Here is a 19216-nt window from a genome sequence, read left to right on the forward strand (position 1 = left end):
TTCAGGAGTTTACTAAATAATATTTGAGGGAATCCGTGTGGCCAAAATGTGCACATATGGGAATTTCAGGCCTGATTTACAAAATGTTTTAACGTTGCAAACCCTCAGGCTCAGTACATCTGAGGGTTTGCGACAGCTAAAATACTTTTTCTGATTTACTAAACTCAATGAACTATTCAGAAAAGTTTTTCTAGATCTTTAAATGGGTTAAGTCAACATTAAGGAATGGCTTTTTTGAAGGAGTGTGTTAAGGGTGTCCCTTCCACATACGGATTCCTTAAGCAAATGTGTTAATGTTTTGCGACAAAAATTTGGTCGCAAAACACTAATATATTACTATCAAATCCAAATTGGTGGTAAGTGTCCCACCCCTCTTGAGAATGTTGACAAAAACATTTTTAGGAATAGGCAGTGGACCTTACTACTGTGAAAAACGCACCAGCACCTTATGTCCACTTGCACTTTTAATGTATGAGAACTGTGATTGCTGTTTATATGTTTTAATGCTACCTTAAGAACAATATAAACATATATTTGCAAGTGTATGCTTCCCGGTAGTAACATTCTTTGAGGTCCCACATGATTGGTTTTGAAATTATCCTTATTGGGACATTGCTGCAGATACTCGTGGCTTTTGAAGGTCACCGTTCACCCCCTTAAGCTGAGGGCCTTTCTCGTTCACTTCAGGAAACACCTATGGCATTCGTTCATGGCAACAAACAGTGCGTGTGCTAACAAAAAATAGAAGGCAATGCTCTACCTGAAAAAGCAAATACAAAACCACTCCGTCCTTTTTAAGTGGGCTCGTAATTCAGTGTGCTCACACCTAAAGCATGGTGTAAAGTTACGTGGCGATAAATCTGTTCGAGTGTGGGAGTAGGATTTCTCTTATTTTTAATATTTTTTATATGTGTGTTTGTGTGTGTGTGTATATATATATATTTATTTATATACAATTTCAAAACTGAGTGGAGTAGACAGGATATTTAGCCTTTAACAGTATAATTGAAGCAAAATGTGCTATAGAATGATAGGTCATCATCATTTTTATAAGTTAATTAAAAGTTTTAGAACACAAATATTTGACAATACCATAAACGTTTTCCAAAACGCATAGCACAAATAGTATTGATAAGATTGCCTTAAAAAAGAGGGGTTTCACTAAATATTTATTGACTGAGAAGACAGCAAGTCCATAGCCAGACTACCAGAATGGATTTTTCTACAGATGTCTAAGTGACCTATATATATATTGATATATATATATGTATATTTTATTCACTAAAAAAACAAAGGTTAAAGTAACCTTTTAGTTAGTTGAAATGTTCAGTTTTAAACTCTAAATACCATTGAAATTCACCAGTTATATTTAGAGTTATCTTAAGTAGCTATATTTCATTTCCTAAAGTAACTCTTAGTCGGGCCCCCTCCATGCACAGTGATATTATCAATTATGACAAAGAAGATGTCATTGGTGTTGTAACATGTAGGGTAATTAGCACTGCATAGCGAGAGTCTGAGTCCTAAGATGGCTGCCACCACTTCCTGGATGAGGTGTTGGCTACGGCAATGCCCTCTAAGCAGAAAGCACGTCCAAACTCCAGAAGAGGCTGCAACGCATCCAGAATGCTTCTGCACGCCTCATCCTGGACATCACCCGCCACTGCCACATCACAGACCACCTGAAAAACCCGCACTGGCTCCCAGTCAACAAGAGAATCACCTTCAAACTCCTCACCCATGCTCACAAAGCACTGCACAACACCTGACCAGAATACCTCAACAGACGACTCTCCTTCTACACCCTGACCCGTCATCTCTGGTCCACCAACCTTGCAACCGTCCCACGCATCTGCATAACTACAACATGCGGTAGATCAATCTCGCACCTCACCGACAAAACATGGAACATTCTTCCCACCCACCTGCGCCAGACCAAAGACCTCCTTCCCTTCAGGAAACTTCTCAAGACCTGGCTGTTTGAGCAGCAGTAGCACCCCCCCCCATACTCACCTCCTTAGCGCCTTTTATACCCTCAACGGGTGAGGCGTGCGATTTACAAATTCCTGATTGATTGATTGGCAGCCAATCAGATCTCAGTTCGAGATCTGTCGGGATCCACAGAGCTTCTGCATCCCTAGATATACAAAGTTTATTTTTCATTAGTGACTCAAAAACTACTGAATGCATTTACACCAAAACACAAAAGCACAAAAATGTATTTTCTATGGAAACACGATCCTAACTATAACTACCCAGTCCAGCCGCGACAGGCACTGGGCCACCAACTGCCCAGGACTACAATGAAAATTAAAAAAGGGGTCCGCGTGGATCCCTAACCCCTAGAGACCATCAACACCCCACCGCCAATTCGTTTTTTTAAAACATAGAGGGGAGCCACACAGACTGTCTCCCAAGCCATGTACGGTTGGGGGACCACCACCTCCCCGGTGCCGGCCCCTGCAGAGCAAAGGAGGGTGTGTATATTTGGCTCTGGGGACTGCCACCTCCCTGGGCCGACTCCTGCTCTCTCCCGAGGTGCCCACCCTCAGAAGATAGCTGTTTGCTTGGCAGAAGCTGTGACAACTCCTGCCAGGCAAAAGCAAACACTCCTCTTCCAGCAAGTGGGAGCTGTAAAAATGCTCCCGCTTGCTGGAAGCAGAGATTACTTCTCTTTCTGTGCCCGAAACATGTGGGCAGGGAAAGAGATGAAAGTATGGCTCCCTGATGGAGGGAGCTGCAGTTCCAACAACTCCCTGTTTGCTGGAGCAATGGCGGTTTCTGCAGGAGGCGGAGAGCTGGCTGGGACCATGGGGGCCTTTAGGCTCCCCGTGGTTCCCAATGTTTATAAAAAAAAAATCCTGCCTTGTGTATTTATCCTTGATGAATACGCAGGGAAGGATTCATTGTAGCACAATGTTCATTTCACAAAAATTAAACCTCAGCGGGAAGCATTTACATATATAAACAAAGCAGGTGCCCAAGTTGTAGCTTTACTTCCATGAAGTACTAATCACCCTAATTTCTTGCACATGGTCAAAGCAAAGCAAGTGTTTTTTTTCTCTTCAATATTTGAAAAGTTGTCTGTAAACCTTAAGAGAGATGTTTTCATCCTTGTTTATTTCAAGTGCAATAGCTCATGTAGTGACTGTGATTAGTGGGTTCTTTCTTGTCATCTGCTGTTGAGACCAGAGATCGTGTTATCCCTTCTAAAAAATACAAGCATGTAAAATGGCCTAGAAGCCCCACCCTTTTGACCCGACCCCATATACATAAGTGGTATGCAACATCTTTCCGCTATTTTCCCAGGAAGATGGACAGCTTACTAAAAGGGCCCCCTGAGTGCATTTCCTGCTGATTTTGGAGATACATTCTTGATGCACAGGAATATGATCACATCTCCAAAAAATAAACAAGCACATTATGAGTGGCCAGGCCCTGTGTCCAACCCTGACGTGCATGACCAAAGGCTGTGTATGGCACATGGTTAAGTGGTTATAGGGGTAGGCAGCAGGGCCTGATCACAGGCTAGGCCCTGTGGCCAACTCCAGCTGCGCATGGCCAAGGGCCGTGTGTGGCACAAGGTTGGGTGGTTTTAGGTGGTTGTAGTAAGGTAAAGTAATAAAGATTACTTAACATTAAAAAAATTCAGAAATTCTCTGAAAAATCAAAGGTTACAGGGACATTATAATTAGGACATAAAATTAAAAAGATCAACAAAATCAGCCGGGGGAGGGGAACCACACACACACCCTCCCTCCAGAAAAAGAAAAGCAATGTTCCCTCAAGCTCTGGCCTACCCAGGGGTGTTTAAAAACACGGGAGACCACGGTTCTTTTTTAAAAAATGTTGCCGCTTTCATCCTTCAAGTGGGAACCTCTGGTATAAATATGTACCAGAGGTCCATGGCAAGTGCATGTACCAGTAGTCGTTATGTTGCAGCCATTGTGATATCTCCTTCATCAATATGGGAAGCACATGGTAAATCAGGGATATCAAGACACTGAGGATTCCATTGGCCATTCCACCAAATTGCCCAGTGCACTCATGAGAAGACCCAGATACTCAAGCAACTTACACAAAATGTATGCAATTATAAACAAGATTTATTATAAACCATTAACCTATATATTAACGAATTAATGAAAACCTGCCCTATCCTAAACTAACCTACACTAACTATACTTATCAAACAACTACATCTATCTAACCTATTCTAAACTTATCTTACACATGGAACACCACACTCTAAACATTGCCCCCTTAAGAAACAAGATACAAGTAGGACAACAGTTACTATAACTACACGTGTACTTACTTATCCTATGGCCTAAACAAACATATTTTTTTGTTATATATATATATATATATATATATATATATATATATATTGTTTTATAAGAACTCCCCCACCCCACTATACTTAACCTAACTAATGTATATATGTATATATATATATATATATATATATTGTTTTATAAGAACTCCCCCACCCCCACTATACTTAACCTAACTAATGCGTACCTGACACTAACTTAATACTAACTATCTAAAACCCAACCTAAAAACTTTAAAAGGGAGGGGAAGGAACTGGGAGGTAGTCCACAAGTTTAATTGTTCATTTCTTCCCCTTTTGAATTTTCTTTTTAGTGTACTTCAACATCCTCCTGTTGTCTGCTGATTCCTCTTCCAATTTGTCCAGTCTCTTGAGGATGTTATTTAGGTCCCTTCTGAGGTCTAGCATAAATTGAATAGGTACACTGGCTGCTGGTGGCAGTACCTGTGGCTGTGTGGAGACAGGTGGAGCTGATGTGGAGAGTGTAGGTCCAGCTGTGACCCCTTGCATCCCTGAGGAGATTGCTCATTTGTCCTATGGTGCTTGCTTTGTCGATCCCCCATATGCAAAGGCACATCATTCCCCCGAAGCTTTCTCATGACGGAATCGCCAGCCTATCTTGTGGTATCCCACTTCCACCTCAAGGATGTGGCAGTAACGTTCTGCCCTCTTCATAAAATTCTGCTTCTGCTCATGAGTCATGTTGGCTGCTGCAATATGAGGAAAAGCAAGCATCAGCATTGTGTGGAGTTTGTACAGAAATGTAAAGTACACTGCAGCAGCAAATAACACATACAGTCCAACACACATTCCTCAACAATGACTTCCTCCTCATCTATGCCAGACATCCCAGTATTATGTACATGTCAGTGAGATGACGGCAATCCATTGTAAATCAAAAGGGCCCTAAGCTGATAGGAACAAATAACACCCTGCTCAACATTTGTGTCATCTAACTTGTGAGGATCATGTGCCTCTACAGGTCTGGATTTCCTGTCTCCCTGGGAATAAGGAGGGCTGGGCATGCAATCCATCACCTCAACACCCCCTGGTGATAAATCAAGGCCTTACCTCTCAGTATGGAATCAAGGTGTGGTCCATATGATAGCGGGGCTGCTAACTACCAACCTGCTATTCTGAGGTCTGGTAAATCTACATTCATGTGTCCTGGTGTAAAACCTGGCCTGACCATACGTTACAAGGCACCACACCATTTCCAATGATGTCCCCACATGTACAACTGATGAAATGTTGGCAGAAGAAAGGTTGGGCAAAACCTGAGATGCACATCACAGTTGTCAGTACATTACAGAACTGAAACCCCCTACCCTGCGCTATGTAGTCCTACATGTGTTAAAAGGTACACACATGGTGGCTGTATCGATGTCCTTAAGCCCACAGTGATTTTGGCACTGCTTTGGGTGCTGCAACTGTATCCTGCAACGTGTCACATCATTAGCATATGGTACATATTCAAAGTACCAGCTACACACACACAATTCACATCATATGCATATGTGGTGTGGCCTACAACAGTCACAATTATCATGGTGGCAGGACCATGTTGTGAAATCTACAGACATCTGGTGTGGGAGAATCACAGTCTTTTCCCACAACCATCTAGTCGAGTTGTCCACAAATTGTGTACACTACTGACTGTTGTGCAGCACATTACGGCTCCTTGCAGTACTACAAACTCATGATATCTGAAGGTTACTGAGGCACCTGCGGTGTGTGTGTCACCTACATAATCCCCCTAGAGACTTCTGTGGATAGAACTCACATCTGTACCATCCTATCAATAAGTGTATGCTATGTGTGGCAGACACTGCTGTCAATGGTGCTGTGACAAAAGTGGTTGACAACAGGCATGCTATGTACATATAGAGCTGCCCTGTGACCTATAATGGTAGACAGCAACGAACATGTGGTCAGCCATTAGTATTACTATTACACACAATTACATTACAGCATACATTGGCCCTTGATCTACATGCAAGCCATTCTCATTGCACGACATTCCAGCATACATGATGCCACCATCCATCCTCCTATGATATCAGATCATTGGTCAGGCAAAAACTTCTTCTGTCACTGCATTCCACACTTCTGACTGACTCACACCATTCCCTGGATTTGCTCACAGGACGCACAATATGACACTTACTGGATGCATTAGGGTCTTGAAAACCCACCTCCTCTCCTATGGTGTAGGTCGCTGGTCCACCTGCAAGACATGAATGGAAAACATTGCTTAGTGTAAATGCTGTTTCAGTGAATGGACAACCTTGTTCATTGTAAACTTGTTAGGTTGAGCGAGGAAGACATCCTAGTGGTAGATCATAATAACTGACAAACATCTATGATCACTCAATCACACATACTCACAGATAAGAACCTACAAACCATCACTGTCCCTGACACTCCTGTGGTGCTTCTCACTACACCATTTATAAATGGCGATGTCATGCAGCTGTCTGTTAGCATGACACCGCCATGACCATATGGGACTGCTTGATAATGTATATTCCATCTGATGGTCATGTGATGGTTGTTGCAGTGCCTGGCTCATTGTAACACCCATAGCATTCCAGCCTGCATCAGATGTTGTATACATCTACATCACTGTCACAGCAAACTGACATACTACTACGCTGGAGTTGTGTGGGTATTCCAGGGTGTTGAGGAATGGCATTATACATCCTTCAGTGAAGTAAGTAATATGTGTGTGCCATCACAAGGCACACATACTTTAAAAATTGCTATGGGAGTGTACTCATGTAATGTTGATGTACCTACCTGCACATTGACTGAATTAAATAATGGATGTAGTGCCAATTGTGTGTGGGCGGCCATTGTTGCCGTGGTATACCATTGTTAGTCCAGTGAGGGATAAGAACATGGACATAGAAATCTGACTCAACACAGACGCACTTGCTCAGTGGTCAAAGGATGCAGGTTAGTAAGTGATGTGCCAGTGATAGAGCTGATGCAGGGCAGCCTCATACTGTCAACGAGAAGCGGCAGGCCCGTGGAACTAACTCTCCACGTGTCTGGTTATAGGCATGGTATAGGCTGCCTGTGATACACAATGAACGGGAACATGGAACTGGCAGTAGTCTGGACCAGTGCATGATTGAGCACCCTTACAATGCCTTGGCCAATTACACAAAGGGGCCGGCAGAACTACAGTGGTGCAGCACCAATTGCATCTATACTGTCCTTGTAGCCCTCAGTGTACCCCTTACTCACCACCATGTATGTGTGTAGTCAGAAACACGTCACAGCATGATGCAGGTGTGGTCCAACCTCATCTATTCATGTGAAGGTCAATTATGCACTCAGCAGGAGATGCAACAGATCATCACAACTTCTGCTGAGTACATGGGGGCCTTTCTCATACATTTATGTGCTCACATTATGCACTGTCTTGCAGCAGCCATTCAGAGTGCTTGAAAATGCTACATAGGGAACTACTTTTGACTCAGGGGATAATACTTTGGGATCCCAACAATGTTTTGGGACCCCCTTTTATGCATCTTGCAAGGCACAGGCCTCATTTGTAGCTGCTCATTACCGAGTTTCACTACGCATGCATCACAACACTTTGTGATGGTTGTGCAGGGTAGATGATACATCGGTCCTGCATTTGCGTCATTGTTGTACATTTGATATGCAGCCCTAATGTGGGGCAGGGTGTCTTCATAAAGGTCGCATACGACATGTCCACAACCATTGCATGCAGCACTCAAAACTATCTGCGACTTTCATGCACATGCAAAAAAAGAGATTGTATGGCAATGGGAGATTTACTACCTGTTCCACAAATCTGTATTCCCAAATGGCCGAGCAAATCCTGCTCCCTTGACACCAAATCTACCCAGCAATGCTTCATCTGGTGGTCGTTACTTCCAGTAGCAAATACTCTTGTAAGCTGGCGGAGCACCTTGCCCCACCGCTGCTGCCTTGCCTCAGTGGGGTAGCCAAGTGTCACCTGCCCACCCAGTTACAACATCATGGGGAGATAGTGTGCCACAAGCCAGATGAACCCTTCCCCAGCTCATCTGCAGACATCCAGCTCATCCTTCCTTTGCCAGACATTCCCTGTAGTGAATGGAGTTCACCCAAAAAACAAAAAAAACGTAAATCTTCCACCTACCCCAACTACCCAAACTATCCCAACAACTAAACTACCCCAGACAAACACCCCACAATACAGAGACAAAAACAGCACACTCACTAAACAAAATACAAGTTATGAGACAATTAATATACAAAACAGCACAATGTACAGCACCTAAACCACACAACCTCACACAGTCACAGACAAGCAGACTGTGAAGTGAAAGCACTGTAGCATGTTTGCAGGCAGGATGTCCTGGTGTAGGAAAGTACCCTCTTTTTTTAATGTTACCCCCAATTTCTGCCTGATGTCAGTGTGTTTGACTGTGTCACTGGAGTCCTGCTAAGCAGGACCCCAGTGATTATGCTCTCTCTCCCCTCAAATTTGTCACTGCATACTGGTATCCCAGTATTTCATCCCAAATTGGCATAATGATCACCCTTTATAAGTCCCTAGTTTATGGTACTTAGTATCCAAGGCATTGGGGTTCCAGGGGATCCCTATGGGCCGCAGCACTACCTTTGCCACCCATAGAGAGCCCATGCAAAGACTTCTGCAGGACTGCCATTGTAGCCTGAGTGAAATGGTGCATGCACCCTTTCACAGCCATTTGCACTGCACCAGGGCACTTATAAGTCACCTATATGTCAGGCCTTCCATCCCTGAAGGCTGGGTGCAAAGTACCTGTGTGTGAGCGCACCCCTGTACTAGCAGAGGTGCCCCCACGTCATCCAGGACCATCTTCCCAGACTTCGTGAGTCCGGGGATGCCATTTTACGCGTGCACTGGACATAGGGCAATACCTATGTCCAGCTTCCTATTGGTAACTTCGAATATTGCCATGTAAGGTGTCTAACACCTGGGAATTGTACCCCAGTACTGATTCCAGTATTGGTTTTACAATTCCATGCACTCTACAGGCTCCACAGTGGACCCCCAGTACTGCCATACCTGCCGTCTGAGGTTTTCCGGGCAGCCCCAGCTGCTGCCACCTCACAGACAGGTTTCTGCCCTCCTATTGCTTGAGCAGTTCAAGCCCAGGAAGGCAGAACAAAGCATTTCCTTTAGGGGAGGGGTATTACACCTTCTCCCTTTAGAAATACGTGTTACAGGCATGGGAGGGGCAGCCTCCCAGAGCCTCTGGAAATCCTTTGAAGGGCACAGATGGTGCCCTCCTTGCATAATCCAGTCTACACCGGTTCAGGGACCCCCAGTCCCTGCTCTAGCATGAAACTGGACAAAGGAAAGGGGAGAGACCACTCCCCTGTCCACCACCACCCCAGGGGTGGTGCCCAGAGCTGGCCACCCCTGGGTTTTGCCATCTTGGATTCCAAGGTGGTGGGGCACTCTGGGAGCATCTGAGTGGCCAGTGCAAGCAGGTGATGTCAGAGCCCTCCCCTGATAGGTGCTTACCGTTGTAGCTAGCCAATCCACCTTTCAGGTTTATTTAGGGTCTCTCGTCTGGGTGTTTCCTCAGATTCAGATTGCAAGACTCCATCAGGAATCCTCTGTATCCTTTACTTCACCTTCTACCGACGAAACTACCTCTGGACCCTCCAGGAACTCTTCAAACTGCAACAAAGAAGCAAAGACTACTTGTGCAACTTTGTATCTTCAGCTCCTGCCAGCCACGTGCAACTGTTTCGAGGTTGTGCAACCTCCGATGACTGTCTGTCTTCTGTCTGCACCAGAAGAACAAAGGAATCTCCCTTGAAGTGAAGGAGTTACTTCCCTGCTTCAGCCGACACCCCTCTACAGCGATGACTGGTGGCGTGGGTCCCCTCTCCTGACGAAGTGCGTGGATCTAGCAACACGTGTGTTGGACTGAAGTTGTCCCGACAGTCCAAAGGTCCAGCCGTCCAACTTTGGTGGAGGAAAGAGATTGCCACCCACACAAGACAGTACCCCCGTGCACCGCTTGATTTGCAGTTGCCAAGGCTTGTGTGTGTCTGAACTTCCACAAAGTTCTATATGCACAGCACAGCTCTGGCCCCCAGCACTCCTTCTTGCGACACACAGCTTCCTGAGTGGTTCTCCGGCGGCGTAGGATCCCTTTGTGTCGTGCTGCATAGGCTCCATTTGCACCCTCTTTGTCCCTGTGCTGTGGGACTCCTGTGCACGCTGCCTGGTCTTCGGAGGGCTCTCTGAGTTTCTGAGAGCCCCCTCTGTCTCCTCCTCCTGGGTAGAGGCCACCGGGTCCCTCCTGGTACCGGGTAGCGTGATTTTCCGCTAACCATGAGCTTTTCGTGTGCCAAGGCTTGGTGGCGGATTCTAGCAACACCAACCAGACAGCAATCTTCTATGTGGCGTGGGACATCATCTGCACCAACCAGGAACTCGCATCTGTCTTCTTGGGTGCAGTACTGACTGTTCTTCTTCACCAGTGGTTTTTCTTTTGCACCTTAATCTGAGTTAGCAGGGGCTCCTGTTCTCCCTGGACTCTTCAGTGCTTCTTGGACTTGGTCCCCTTCTTCCACAGGTATTCAGGTCCAGGAATCCATTGTTGGTGTCTTGCAGTCTCTTCTGGTTCTTGCATAATCTTCTATTATGACTTCTTGTGTGTTCTAGTAAACTTACTGTAATTACCCCTGTTTTCCTGGGCTCTGGGGTGGGTTCTTTTACTTACCTTTGGTGTTGTTTTACACTCCCAACACCCCTCTACACACTACACTTGCCTAGGTGGGAAACCAACTTTTGCATTCTACTGTTTTGGTATATGGTTTGTGTTCCCTCTAGGACCATTGCAACGTATTGTGATTTTTACTATTTGCACTGTTTTCTAACTGTTTTTGCAGCTACTTCTGCATTCTATTGTACATTCTGTGTATATTACTTACCTCCTAAGAAAGTATAGTCTCTACGGTATTTCTGGCATTGTGACACTAAAAATAAAGTACCTTTATTTTTGTAACACTGAGTATTTTCTTTCATGTGTGTGAGTACTGTGTGACTACAGTGGTATTGCAAAAGCTACCCTTAGAGAGCCTGGCTTGTAGACATTGACTACATTTCACTAATAAGAGATAAGTGGACCTGGTATAAGGTGTAAGTATCTCTGCTACCCACTACAAACCAGGGCAGCCTCCTACACCTGGTACATCACTTCCTTGGCGTGTGCATCACGTTTGGCATATGCGTACGAAATAATTTTTTTCATGCATGACAACATTGCATGGATTTTTGCTGTGTGTGCCTTGAGTGAACCCTGAGTGACTTCATATGTTACATGGGGTGTGCAACAATGGTGTATATGTGGTATGGCAACATGTGGGTGAATGTCCAGTACTGTTATTACGGTGACAATGGTATGTTGGACCTATGGGTTTGTTTGTGAGTTTGCTGAATGCAATTACTCAGTACCTCATGTGCATGTGTAGCTACACTGTGTCCACACACATGTTGGCACATGCGTGCTATGTATGTATACTTAAACTAATTTGGGATGGACTACATTGTTATGTCTGAGATACAAATGTACACATATACATGTGACAACCATGAAAGTTTCTACACACACTACTCAGTGGACTTGGACTGCATTGACATCACATTTACCCTGCCAATTTGCCTGTGTATGTGTGTTCACTCTGTGTTGTTTCATTGGATTTCCCTTCATGTTGCTCTGCTACACCTGTGCCATTTGTGCCCCAATGCACCGTAGTTGCAGGAGATGTCATGTACACATTTGTTGGGGAAGATTGGTATGTGCTGTATGTGTATGGACATGTGTTTTGTTATTTCTGTTACATATGACAACAGTGGTGTGTTCAAGGGATGTGAAACCTCATATTGCTATCTTCCTGAATGGACACATGTTGCCATTTGACAAATGAATGTGTTGTCACATCAGTGCCACCTATGTTTCCGTATGTCTCAACACATGTGAAGCTCATTTCTGACTGTCACTGATCTAGTGATACCTATGCCCTTTCTTTTGTGCTAGGTTGCCTTTTACTCTCATTCCTTACATATTTCCATGCCTAAGCCTATACAGTGGTACATGTGTGCTGGCATACGTGGCATATGTGTGCATGCAATCAACTACGCCCCCATATTTGTCCACATCATGTTTGAATTTACTTTCCCAAACAATGGCATACCACTGTGTTACAGTGTTGCAGTCTGGCATAGCTGTCAGCCTACTCATCATCACAACAGTGTGAGTTTCTATAGCAACAAAAACCCATGGTTGCATGTGAAGGGGAAAGTCAATGGAGCCCCAGTTTAATCTCCCCCCTGTGCACATGCATCAGGCCCCTGACAATGTGATACATTCACGTAGCTAGAGGAGTGGAGTGTGGGTTCATTGAGCAGGGACCTAGCCTCTTCGTGTTTGCTACTAAGCAGTACTATGCACCTACCCCAGACACCTGTGTAATTGTGGTCATACAGTCCAGGATCTCACATTTACCTATGCTGTACTTGATGTCAGCTTCCCCCTCTCATGTACAACACTCAGGCCTTGCACATTTGGGACATCTGACATGTTTTGATGTCCTTAGCAGTTTTCTTTTTGGGCTTGTATCTCTGTTGTGACTTCAATATTGGAAACGTGCCAGGGTTCAGATGGTGTTGTCTGTCACAACCTCCTGTCATGGTGGCATGCAATGGGCAAATACCATAGTATGCTAGTGGCCAACATAACTGGGTGATGTACTGACCTGGCCACCCTCTCTGTACATACGTGAAATTTTTACATGTAGACATTGATGGGTTACAGTCAGTGTTGGTCTATATGTGTCCCTTCTCCACGTATTCCTGCACTACTGGTGAGGCATGTGTTGTCACCTACATTGCTCCCATTCTTTAGTCTGTTTGCACATCATCTACTGCAACATTGTCTATTCAGACATGGACAGACTGCACCATGTGACTTGTGTTATTGGAAGATGTTGACATCTCCTTCTCCTGCCTACTTGATAGGTATGGTTCCATTGACATCACTCCTGCCACAACACTTGTGCTGTCTCCATTTCACCTCCTGTGTTGTACTTGCATTTATGTCTAGAAGTAGTCCATCCAGTATGTCCATTGTGCATGTGTTTGCATTTCTTCCAGCATTGCACAACCTAGGTAACTCTTACCATGACTGACTGAAATTGGGGTGTCATATCATCTCAGTGCTGGAGAGTTCATTTGCCAATTGCAACATATATGGGTAGGTCTGCTCCCATTCAGTTTGGCATTGACACATTTTAACAATGCTGGTCAGAGTAGCACATCCCACACCTGATTGCGATGTTGGAGGTCACGACATGTATGAGACTATTTGTAAATGTTGCTATCATACACTTGTTCTGTCACGTGGGTGACAATTGGTGGTGTGTATTGCTTTGTGCTGTGTGATGTAGTTGTACACAGCATATTAGATATACATGCTGACACACCAATTATTGTTGATCCTGGCAAACTCTTAGCTACCTAGAACACACACCCATACATCAGTCTGCACATGTTTGCCTAGATTTCCTCTAGCTATGTGTCAGGACAGCAGATTTGTGTGACAAGTGTGCACCTTATGTACATAGTGAATATTTGCAACTCTGCCTACATTCAACCCAGTTGGATATGTGATGGCGTAGTGTTCCAAGAAATCCATAGAAAGTGACTATGGGGCATGTGTTTGGATAGTGATTCTGCACCCATAGCTGATTATGTAGTCAAGACAACCCTTTGCGCACTCCACAACCAACGTGTGTGTGCCATACGTGAGGTACAGTCCACCATGTGCCAGGGTTGTGTACATTGGTGGTGCCAGGACACAATCCCATGGATACACTGTCAGGCTCAACATCGGACATTGGTTACAATCCCTGGGCACTTACTGAGGGACCACAGTTCACAGTGATGTTCCTCCCTTGTCACACATGTACCATGCAGGCCATGCTACGGTCACCCTGAGTTGTGACAGTGTTCTGTACCTACATAACTTGATATCCATTTGTTGACACCCCTACTTCAAGTGTGCCCCCCCTTGCATTCATCCTGTTATGCATAGTGAATGGGCTAGGTGTTAGCATCTTGCCCACTTGACAGGACAATGTATGTGGTGGTGCATGTATCTAGACCTTCAGGAGTCACATGCCTACAAATTACGTGTCACTGATATTTGAGATGGTGTCAGTAGACCCACTTATATCACAAACATTCCTACCATACTGGTCACCATTGTGTTACCTACCTTCTCACTGAGGTTTGAGTTACATTCCAATGGTGTATGTAGTGGAGAATGAGTAGACGAAGAAGATTGAGGTGCAAAGTGATGTATTTGAGCTGTTTACAATGTGATGTTTAAAGTATTGTGATTATATGTAGAAGTTCTCCATAATGTGGAGTCTCCTACGAACTCCTCCAGCAATGTTCATTTGTTCCCTCTCCATATTATCTGCTCCATCGTCATCCTTATCCTCGCGGGGTACATCATCCTGTTCATCCCAGAGGATATTTGTCTGGACACAAATGATATGCAGGATTCCACTGCAAAAAAGTGGTGGAGCATACAAGAGGCTTCCTCCTGTCAAGGCCAGGCAGCTGAACCTGGATTTCAGGAGGCCAAATGTCCTCTCCACCACATTGTGAGTCTTCCTGTGTCCTTTGTTGTAGGCCCACTGTTACACAGTTGTGGGATTGGCAAATGGGGTCATCACCCACAGCTGTATGCCGTACCCTTGGTCAGCTGCAAAGGATACAGAGGAGGTGTGTTGGTAAGTGGTGATAGTGGTGTGGAACATCCCATGGCAGTTGCACTTTTTAGCTGGAGTAGTGACACAGACTTGCTTGTGGTATAGTGCATGTTCCTGTTCTTGTGAAATGTTTTTTTGGACTGTGTTGATGGACATGACAAACTTGGATAGTGGCTCAAGGGCCTGGGAAGTTTTTATGTTGTTCCCAAAAGTGATGGTTATGATTTAGGTACCTGTGTTGTGTAGTTCATATTTGAAGCAGTGTTTTATTCTTCTATGGCACATACCACTTCCTAGAAGCACACTGGTGTCAGATGTTGATACAACATAGTTCCCCTACAAAGCCAGACTGTACCGTCCATATTAACATGTTGCACTACGCATGCAATGTGTCACTTAGTTGCATATTTATGAGCCCCTAGCGCTGTATTTCACTTTATTTACACTTTTTGTGGTTTAACGCTACCTTGTAAATACGATCCCTTTGCGTGGAAGGGGCATGCAATGAGTGTTGCTGTGGGTGTACCACAGCAACACCCATTGCATTTTGACGCTGCCTGAGAGGATGATGTAATTTGGTGAAACAGTATCTCCTAGCTTCTATTACATGATTTCTGACAGACACTTTCTACACATGCAAGGTGCAGGCTTTAGGAGGGGCACAGCTATTTTTCACATGGTTCCCTGAGTATGGTGCATATAAGGTCAGGTATTTCCACTACACTCCTACCACATCCTACTATGTCATTCATGAACGTTAGTGTTTTTTCACAGACTCCACACCATGGTGAACCATTTCTGGTAGTTGGAAAAGACATTGGCCCTCATTCTGACCTTGGCGGTCGGCGGAGAGGCGGCGGTCGGACCGCGAACAGACCGGCGGTATTAAAAATGGCATTCTGACCCTGGCGGGAACCGCCAACACAGCCCGCCAACTTAACACTCCGACCGCCACAGCGGTACAAACAAACAGCGCGGCGGTTCCCGCCAACAGCCCGGCGGCAGACAAAGTACCGCCCACCCTATTACGACCCACCAATCTGCCACCTTTTCCGGGGCGGGAGCACCGCCGATAAGAACACGGCGGAAACAGACTATGAACGGGAAAACGCTCACCTCTTCGCACTCCACGCGAGATTCCGGCAGTATGGAGCCAGAGTTACAGGTCATCCCCGCACTCCTATTCCTCCTCATATACCAGGAGCACGCCCGGCGGCGCGGAAGACATCGGTGAGTACTGCACCTACGACACAGGGGAGGGAAAAGATTACCGGCACACACCCACCCACCCACACCCACTACAACACACACATCAATGCATTCCCACAGATCACTGTCACAACCCACAAACCACCCCCCTCCGAAATAATGCAAAGACCAAAAGAAGAGATCATAAACGGGCAGATATATTGAAATATGTACACCAGTAATCCCAATAAATAAATAAACTATGTACAAAATATATACAGCTACTAAATGTAGTCCAACCACTGTCCGTGGATCACAGGGGTCCTGTGCAAAGGGGCAAGGCCCAGTCCCACGACAAGAACTCCACGGAGAGAACACTGCAGGGGCATCAGAAAGAAAATAGGACAGGCACCTCAGGGGGAAGGGAAGGGGGGGCACCTCAGCCACTTGAGTACACGACGCCAGATCCACGAGGGGACTCCATGACCACTGGGCCATCCTGGGGAGAGCAAAGCCACAGGCCATACAGTCCATACAGTGGGTGGCCTGCCCACTGGGCCATCCTGGGGAGAGCAAAGCCACAGTCCAAACAGTCCATACAGTGGGTGGCCTGCCCACTGGGCCATCCTGGGGAGAGCAAAGCCACAGTCCATACAGTCCATACAGTGGGTGGCCTGCCCACTGGGCCATCCTGGGGAGAGCAAAGCCACAGTCCATGCAGTCCATTCAGTGGGTGGCCTGCCCACTGGGCCATCCTGGGGAGAGCAAAGCCACAGTCCATACAGTCCATACAGTGGGTGGCCTGCCCACTGGGCCATCCTGGGGAGAGCAAAGCCACAGTCCATACAGTCCATACAGTGGGTGGCCTGCCCACTGGGCCATCCTGGGGAGAGCAAAGCCACAGTCCATACAGTCCATACAGTGGGTGGCCTGCCCACTGGGCCATCCTGGGGAGAGCAAAGCCACAGTCCATACAGTCCATACAGTGGGTGGCCTGCCCACTGGGCCATCCTGGGGAGAGCAAAGCCACAGTCCATACAGTCCATACAGTGGGTGGCCTGCCCACTGGGCCATCCTGGGGAGAGCAAAGCCACAGTCCATACAGTCCATACAGTGGGTGGCCTGCCCACTGGGCCATCCTGGGAGAGCAAAGCCACAGTCCATACAGTCCATAACAGACCCCACTGCCACTGGAGGAGGCAAGTTGGCCAGAGGACATCCTGCAGCCCTGCCCGAGATAGATCCTGCCCTGGCACGTCTGCCAAAGGGCCAGCGGTTCTTGCCCTGAAGGGCCCAGTTCTGCGGTTCTTGAGACGGCGGGGCCCAGTTCAGCGGTTCTTGAGACGGCGGGGCCCAGTTCAGCGGTTCTTGCCTTGAAGGGCCCAGTTCAGCGGTTCTTGCCTTGAAGGGCCCAGTTCAGCGGTTCTTGAGACGGCGGGGCCCAGTTCAGCGGTTCTTGCCTTGAAGGGCCCAGTTCAGCGGTTCTTGCCTTGAAGGGCCCAGTTCAGCGGTTCTTGAGACGGCGGGGCCCAGTTCAGCGGTTCTTGCCTTGAAGGGCCCAGTTCAGCGGTTCTTGAGACGGCGGACGGTCTATGGCCAACTGTTAAATGCCTGGTGGTGCCCTCCTGGGCAGCGGGGATGGTGCTCCTTCACTGCCCACCTGGGCTGTGGGTGGTGGGGCCCTCCTGGCCAGCTGGGCTGGGTCCTCCCTGGGCAGCGGCTATGGGGCTGGTGGGCTCTCCCGGGGCAGCTGTGCCGGTTCCTCCCGGGGCAGCGGCTATGGGGGTTGTGGGCTCCTCCTGGGCAGCAGGCCTGCTGCCTGACCTCTCCAACTTGCTGCCCTTGCCCTCCTTAGTCGTCGGCCTGTGGCCCTTTCCTCCCTTTGGAGCTGTGGCTGGTGACTGTCTCTGGGTGGTGTCCGGGGGGGATGTAGAAGGCGGGCTCCTGCGGCGCCCCTTCCGCCTTCTGCTCCTCTTCCCAGGGGGTGGGCTGGCTGTCCCCTTGCTGCTGGGCGAAGATCCAGACATGCGGGCTGGCGGGCTCCAATACCCCTGCACCCTTGTCAAGGGGGCTGCAGGGCTGGTGGTGGCTGAGGTGCTCTTCTTACCCCGACGAGAAGGAGGGGGGGGCTCAGGGTCAGGAAAGAAGTTAGTAGTGGCGAGGAAGAGCTTCTTGGGACAATGGAGAGTGGTAGGTACAGTGGGAATGGGAGTGGAGGGAGAGGATGTGGTTGTAGGTGAGTCACGTTTGCTGTCTTTGGGTGCAGGTGCAGGAGAGATAGGCTGTCGTGAGGTGGATGGCTGTTGGGTGGGTGGGTGGCTGCGTTTGTGTGGTGTGGAAGAGGGGGTGACAGACACAGTGGGAGAGGACACAGGGGACGTGTAAATGGCAGTGGGGGTGGTGACTGCACGTGTGCGGACTGGAGTGGAGGGTGTGCTGGTGATGGAAACACTGGCTGATGGTGAGGTGAATGGAGGTGTGAGTGTAGACGTCACAGGGAGGGAGGAGGGAGACGAGGAGGTGGGGGTCACAGAGGTGGTAGTGACTGTTGGCATGTCTGCATCGGAATGTTGCGTGTGTGAATGTCTGCGTGATCTGTGGTGCTTATGTTTGGATGAGCTTCTCTTGGGTGTTGAGGTGTGTGCAGGCTGGTCTGATGGTGTGGGTGGGACAGGCAGAGGAACAGGAGACTGGGAGGAGGGAGTTAGTAGAGGCAGGCAGGAGACAGGGACAATGGCTGCCGTCAGTGCTGAGGCCAGAGCCTGGAACGATCGCTGATGGGCAGCCTGACCCGAATGAATGCCCTCCAGGTACGCATTGCTGCGATGAACCTCCCTCTCCACCCCCTGGATGGCATTCAAAAGGGTAGTCTGCCCAACAATGAGC

At 47.2% G+C, this 19216-nt stretch overlaps 1 protein-coding gene across 1 annotated transcript in view; it reads left to right on the forward strand.

Moving 5' to 3' along the window:
* Positions 1-19216, forward strand: part of NPAS2 (neuronal PAS domain protein 2) — a 611171-nt gene that overhangs the window by 271373 nt on the left and 320582 nt on the right. The gene's annotated exons all lie outside the window — the stretch shown is intronic.

Source organism: Pleurodeles waltl, chromosome 8 (genome assembly GCF_031143425.1).
Source record: "Pleurodeles waltl isolate 20211129_DDA chromosome 8, aPleWal1.hap1.20221129, whole genome shotgun sequence".
Lineage (NCBI taxonomy): Eukaryota > Metazoa > Chordata > Amphibia > Caudata > Salamandridae > Pleurodeles > Pleurodeles waltl.